The sequence below is a fragment of the Poecilia latipinna genome, unplaced genomic scaffold (assembly GCF_001443285.1).
Source record: "Poecilia latipinna isolate Pla-1442-1.1 unplaced genomic scaffold, P_latipinna-1.0 Scaffold497, whole genome shotgun sequence".
Lineage (NCBI taxonomy): Eukaryota > Metazoa > Chordata > Actinopteri > Cyprinodontiformes > Poeciliidae > Poecilia > Poecilia latipinna.
The window spans coordinates 65,710-73,033 of record NW_015113113.1 but is presented as its reverse complement, the minus strand read 5'-3'; the positions used below and the strand labels follow the sequence as shown (position 1 = coordinate 73,033).

Here is a 7,324-nt window from a genome sequence, read left to right as displayed (position 1 = left end):
AAAAAAATTTAAGGGAAAAAAAAAAAAAAAAAAAGTTGAAAACAAAAAAACTAAAAAAAAAAAAAAAAAAAAAAAAAAAGAAATTAAGAAAAAAATAAAAATCAAGACTAAACTTAATGTTGCACATCAACTTGTTTGACTTGACATCCTGTATGTCAACTTTCCCCAAAACAGAAAAAGCACACTGTCTCTCCAGCATTGACAGGAGTGACTGGGAACTCTGAGCAAAAATATCACAATTCCACCAATGTCAAGATACTGTAATATATTTACTTTAATTAAATACATTCCGTTTGCAACTAGAGCAATAACACACAATTATGGGAGTGAAGTACACTGCAAAGATTTGGTAAATCTTATGGATTGTTAGTTGATTTCGTTTTTTTTTGTTTTTTTTTACAATTTCCATGATTTCTCTCTCTTTAAAAGTCACTTTTGCAGTGCATTCTGAATGTAAATACCCAGTAAGTTCCTCTGAACTTGCTTTCATTCATTTTCCCCCATTACGACAACTTAGTAGTTCTCTGAGCTCAAACTATTTTTGCTTTAAGGTTTAATCTTTGAAGTTTTTGTTTTAATTGCCAACATTTCTCTAAAACCTGAACCACCTTTTTAATAAAATAATAATAATAATAATAAAAAATGGTATTAACGTGGACAGACGTTGACGTTGGTTGCCAGAAAAGTTCTGACTACTGCATTCTTACACTATCCACTTTTAATGCAGAATGAATCCAATCTGGCCTGCAGTTCAGGACCACTGGTTCACTGGGTATTTGAGTGCTCAGGATAACTGGGACAATTTAGCTGCACAGAAAATAATCTAGCCTCTTTTTTGAATATGAAAAAAAAAAAAAAAACTGTTCACCAATTTCTTCAATTCTACTTCTGATCTCGAGTAACTGCTTTACAAGACACACTACAGAAAGGCAAAATAGCAAATATTAGAACTTTGTTATCCATCTAAAACTTTATAAGATACACAGCCAGAGGGGGAAAAAAAACACAAAGATCCTTCCTCTCTTATTCCACTGCCAATGTTAAATTTAGCTTCTCTTTAATTTCTTCTGCCTTGAGTTTTACCCCTTTTATCAGCCTTATGACTCAAAGCACACACAGTCAAGGGTAACAGAATCAAACATAAAATCAACATCAGAAACGAGATAAAAACGAACACCCTGAAACAGAAAGAAGAGAGTGAACCATGCCTGCCTCTGAAGGAAAGCCTCCAGAGAGTGAAGCCTGTAGCTGTAAAAGGCAGACAGAACGGATCTATCAAGGATATTAAACAAAAAAATAATAATCAAAAAGGACATGCAAGTATCCTTTTATATGTTTTTTTTTTTTTTTTTTTTTCCCGCAGAACAGAGTGGAGAATTGGCTTTGGACAGTCCTATCGGAGTCCAAAAAAGAAACAGGAAAATTGCAGTTATTGGTATCATAAAGTAAAACCACAGGAGGCAAATACAAAAAAAAAAAAAAAAAAGAGAGCGGGAGATGAAAACCTGCTCTGTTCTTGAAGAATGACAATAAGAAGATAATTTTGCATAGAAGAAAAAATAGTTTTTGCGTGTCAGAATTTGATGGTGGAAGTTCTTGGTCAACTTTCATCCAGGAAACTGAACTTTATTGGCGGTTTGTTCAACTGAAGTCAATAAGCTCTGCTTGGTGCCCGGATTGTACACACCGTTTCCACACAACACTCCTGCAGATTCTCTAAAAATGCCAATGATCATAAAAATGTGATCATTCTCCAGATATACCGGATGAATAAAAAGCGGGTGGTTCAAATCCTGATGACTCCCCCTGGGAAGGCAGCCTAACTCTGAATTTAAAGTTTTAACAAGAATTTGTCAATTTTAAGACAAAGATGATCTGTTTGAAAGTTAAATCATGAGTAGACAATCACAGGGTCTTTTTGTTGTCTTCCAAGACCTTAAATGAAGCAGGTGAAGAATTAGCCAATTATCTGCCATAGGCATATTTGTCAAAATAAATACTGCAAAGTGAAGACGATATGGTTTAAATGCAGGTGGGAGTTTGTTTGCCAGCTTTTGCTTAAGACATCTAAAAAGAATTCCAAAAGTTTATCTTATTTTATTTATTTATTTTTTTTCTTTGGTAGCCATTTAGCCAGCTAACCCAGCTTGGTGCCATTTTGTAACACGGAAAAAGTCTAATGGTTGGCGTCAGTGGCTAGCTTTCTTTTTAGGAAAAGATTTTCAGTAGCTCTTCACCTAACTATAACCAAAACTAAACGAATCATTATTTTAATCTTACTATATAAACTTTATTTGAGCTTCATTTCTACTTTTGCATTTTCAAGCCCCCACCTTTTACCCTCTCCTACTCCACCTTTCTTGCATTCTCTCTTTCTCTCTCTCTCCAGTTTTCAGGACATGCAGATGATACGGGGCTTGGCCGGAAAACATGATTCTACATTGCTGAGGTCTGGCAAGGAGAGATAGCCTAAATGCAGCGTCACCGCTGTTAGCTGGAAGCAGACCGCTGGATGAAGGATGACCTGAGCCCGAGTCAGGACATAAAAAGAAATATGGCAAGATGTAAAAAAAAAGAAACTTTTTTTTTTTCTTTAGGACAAAACCAGTTTTAGACTATAGAGTTACAGAGTGTAAAATTTGCTTAATTGAACAAGACTAACATTTAAATGCACTTTGTTTTAACCCTTTTCCTCAGGGCTTCTGTTAAATCCAACAGGAAGTTTGCTGCTTTGGCTGAATGAGATGCATCCCTCACAGAAAATCCATGCTGACCCACTTCCTCAGTATGTCAGTCATCTGGTAAAAGGCAACACACTCACACACACTGTACTCTCCCACCACCCTGAAGGCCTACAAGCACGGCTAAAAATAGATACACACTTGAGCTTGGTTCCAGGAGACTTTGCACTTCTCAGATAACAATACGCTGGTTATATTGTATGAGGGCCCATATCGATCTGAAAAAAAAAAAAAATAAAAAATAAATAAAGATAATGGTTCTTCTCTCCGTACTTCATGCTTCTGAAGATTTTTGAAGGTAAAAAAAAAATAAAATAAAAAATCCAATATATATATATGGTGTTTAATCTCCAAAGCCAAACAAAACAAAGAAAGGCAAATTGTGCAGCATGGCTGTTTTTCATATGTTGAAGTCCAGCAATAAATAATAATAATAATAATAATACAAACTTTCTAGTGACAAAAATGAAAGAATATGGAGAATTTATGTAAATTGCATCCATCATCTTGGGTCATGCCAAACCAGAATAGAAATGCAATCCTTTAAAGACTTCTTTCAACTCACTTTTGATGTGGGAAAAGAGCAGATGGACTCAAACCTCTGTCTGGATGACCAAGCCTCTACCACCCATCTGCTAAGGTTAAAAGTGGCCACCCTGGAGGTACGGTCAAAGTAAAATCCCCTCGGCAGAAAGAAACAATAGCGGTGTTACTTCTGGCAAAGCCTTGGTCGGTTCAAGCTTTTTTTTCTGAATCTTTCTAACTTACGCTTATGCTCCTTCCTGAAAGACCTGAGATACGTAAATCACATCTGAACAAACAATGAAAAGAGATTCCCCAGCGAGATGTCCTCCTCTTCACAATTACACTTTAGATCACTTTGATAAAAACCACAAGAATCCAACAAACAAAACAACAACACATGAATCATTACGGCAGGCAGTCCAGGTTGGGTTCAACCTTCACAGGAAAACAACCACAGAAGAAGGACACAGCTCCTGCATCGTTTCTAAATGCAATATTAACATCCCATACTCCTCCAGAAACCCCGAACTAATACCAAAGGAAAATGGCTATAAGCATTCACTAGATATAGTCTCATTTTCTAATGTTTAACAATGCATATATGTAAAAGAAAATCAAGAGGCCAAGACAAAGCAGGTTTGTCACCTACATGTCAAAATGTTCTCTTATTTTTTAGTTTCATATCTTCCATTAGATCCAAGATGACATAAGATTAAAAAAAAAGACAAACAAACAAGAAAAAAAAAACTATCATCGAGTGCAAAGGTCACAGAGAGTAAAACGTGAACAAAATGAAAATAAGACCCACAGATTCCCAACTGAGATATTCTCAGTTTTATGAGAATATCCTGGAAAAGTTCCATTTGCATGGAAAACCTGGCTCAGATTGGTGCCAGGAATGGGAACACGGCATTTTGCTCTGATGACTCAGTGATCTCATGTCTTGTAAAAATGACTCCAGCCGCCAAAGGGAACACGATCATATGCATTCTTCAGATTTACGAAAGTGATTTCAATCGGATGCTCAAAGTTTCCACAGCTGCGTCAGGAGGGTAGAGCTTATGACTCTAAGATCCCAAAATGACTTGGTTTCTTCTCTTTTGTTGGATTCCAAACCCAAGTCATCGTAAGGGCAACATATTGGCAATTTGAGATGCAAGTAAAAAAAAAATATGCCAAAGTTATTTGTCATTTTTAAATAACCCAAAGCAACAGTCTGGTGTGCAGTCACCACTCTGAGTTGCAGGTTTTTTTTTTTTGTTTGACTTTTAATCCCATTCTTTCCAGAACTATCAACACTTCTAATATATATATATATATATATATATATATATTCAAGATTGACTCTCTGCCTTAGCAAACTTCTACAAGATTAATTCAATGAGGGTTAAGTCTGCCCACTGATGTAAAAAAAAAAACAAAACAAAAAACTGACAAGACTATGCCTATGGGGTTCATTGAGTTGTAGTGCCTTGTTGCTTTGTTGCGTTTCTGTTTTGTAGGTGGGGATGGTAGGTGAAAAAGTCACAACTCACTGGGCTTAGGCACAACAGAACACAATCTTACCATTCCCCTGATGTGTCTGGAGCACTAGTTGAGTTTTTGAGTTTGAACAGCACCACTTTGGAGAGTCTCAGCCATTTTCCCCAGACAGACGGGGACACAGTACTAACAGGCGTGTTTTGCTTTCTATGGATTTTACCACACTGCCACTCGTCTGCGATTGCGTCAGTGTCTGTGTGCGATAGTAGCAGGAAGTTGTTTGGAGCCAAAAAGTGGACACGGGGACTTGGAAAAGGCATTGTTGCACATAGCCAACTGGCCCAGTCACTCTAGAGTCATTACCAGATGGATTCACATGTGCACACACACACACACACACACACACACACACACACACACACACACACACACACGCACACACACACACACACACACACACACACACACAGGCACTCGGGAGGATCCTAAAACATGGCCGAAATGACAAAGTAAAAACATTAGTGCCACACCTGAAAGCCATCCACTGCGGAAGCATACAATCACTTCCACAGTGGGCTCAGAGTTCACTCGGACAGATCGGATCAGGCATGAATCTTGCGCCCTGTCTGTAATTTACCCAACACGCACGCACACACACCATCATGAAGCTGGGGCTTTCTAGCCGGGTGTGATGCCATGTGGTTTTGGTGTCACCTGACAAGCATATCAAAGTCCAACACACAGCCGTTGCAATTTGAGGCAAGTGATGTAATGGAGTGCTAATCCATCTGGAGGGCTGGCAGGAATAGTGGAGCTGTTTCTTTAGGGCACGCTGCCTGCTGTTAAATCCCTCTCTACCTCTACTGCCTGCCTGCTGCAGCGGCACCCTGACCCCTGGCCCAGTTGTTCCGGCACTATTGATGAATGAGGGGGCAGCAAAGTGTGAGTCATGTAGGAAAGAGGATTTTGTTGGTGTGTGTGTTTGCACGTGTGTGTAGGTGGCTGAGACAGCTAATGCAATGCATGTTTGCGCAAACGGTCGACTTCATCAGGCTACGGGAACCGGTTGAAAACCTTTGCTGCCTTATCGAAATGCACAATTTGCTTCGGTCTTGCGAAATCTTTTTCACTCTGAAATTTCATTCATTTTCTTTATTCTGCTGAGATCACAAAACTCTTGGAAAGAACATTAAAAAAATGAAGGAAGAAAAACCCATTATCTCAAAAATGTAACAATAACAAAGTTGTTTTTCTTGGAGTCACTCCACCCATACTTACAGGTGAACATTAAAAGCAAAAAAGTAACAAAACTACTTTGTGTAAGACTTTCCATGTTAAACTAATAAATCTAAAGGTAAGGGCTGCATGATGTTGTGAATCTGTCGTCTATTTCAACTTGTGTAAACTCAACTTAGAAATGGCTATTATCACTGTTAAGCTTGAACAATTCTTTCCATAACCCTAAATATACTGTGAACAAATAGAAAAATTTTACATTTCTTGGCGCTGGCATTTTGTTCTTTGACCTTTTCCCGTCATCACCACCAGTGTTCTGTGGGCAAATGAAACTTCATTGGTGCCGTTAAAAAGATCCCTCATACTGTATGTATATTTGCCATCAACAGCAAGCAGATGTCATAAATGCATTTGCAATTTAGCTTTTCAGGTGAGAATGCTACCGACTACAGTTCTGTGGGTGGTTGGCTTTGCGTGTCTGCCACAAACTAACCTTTCAAGTGCTCTTGAAAGTGGACTGAGACCCTCTTTGCTTTGTTTGAGCCAAACAAAAGAGAACAGGCATGAAAGCCTTGGCTTAGACATCCAGCAGCTCCTGTTGGATCTGATAGCGCCATTTGTGCCAGATACCTGGATTTCAAGCTCGCTTTGAACTGTTGACCCTGCCATGCATGCAGAAAATAAGCACTTGATATTGCTCCATCACTCTGATTAAGTTCGATGAGCAAGATAGTTGATTTTTTTATTTTTATTTTTTTTTTATTTTCTGTATATGTTGAACTTGGTCGATGTGTCAAATGTCTGTCTGACCTTCGAGTGTTCGCAGTCGAACGCCATGGAGTTGTGTCTGGCTGCTCTAAGCAGCTTGATTACTGTACTAAACAACCAGTGACACGAGCATCTGCTTCCTATGGACCCACTGGACAACCGTCATATGTTGTCTGCCAGTGAGTGAATGTGGCTTGGGGCTTGCAAAATGCCAGAAGCTGCTGTTCTCATACCAATTTCCTCTCCCACTCAGACACATCTGCACAGAAATATGTAGTCCACGTCGGCGCTGACATCAGCCGCATTAATACTTTGGTTCAGTCTTTGCTCTAGTCAGCACACCACTGCGGGCTAAGAAACATTTGTCTTCAAAACGAACAACCACTGTGCTGAACTTAATCAAAGACATCTCAGACAATAAAAGAACAATAAAACAGCGGCCCTTTCAGCTTTCAACCGGAGTACATATTGCAGCTACCCAGAGGGTTGCAGCAGTCAGCCTCATAAGTCAGACATTTTGTAAAAGTAATATCCTTGGTTTAAGGAATCCCTCACTGGCATCAGGTGATGCT

General features: G+C 38.9%; 1 long non-coding RNA gene across 1 annotated transcript in view; it reads left to right on the top strand.

The window, feature by feature from the left end:
- LOC106952179 (uncharacterized) overlaps positions 1 to 579 on the top strand; it is a 12,192-nt gene extending 11,613 nt beyond the window's left edge. Inside the window, exon 3 of the long non-coding RNA XR_001425929.1 lies at positions 567 to 579. This is a non-coding gene — a long non-coding RNA (uncharacterized LOC106952179). The remainder of the gene's footprint in view (positions 1 to 566) is intronic.
- The last annotated feature ends 6,745 nt before the right edge of the window (positions 580 to 7,324 follow it).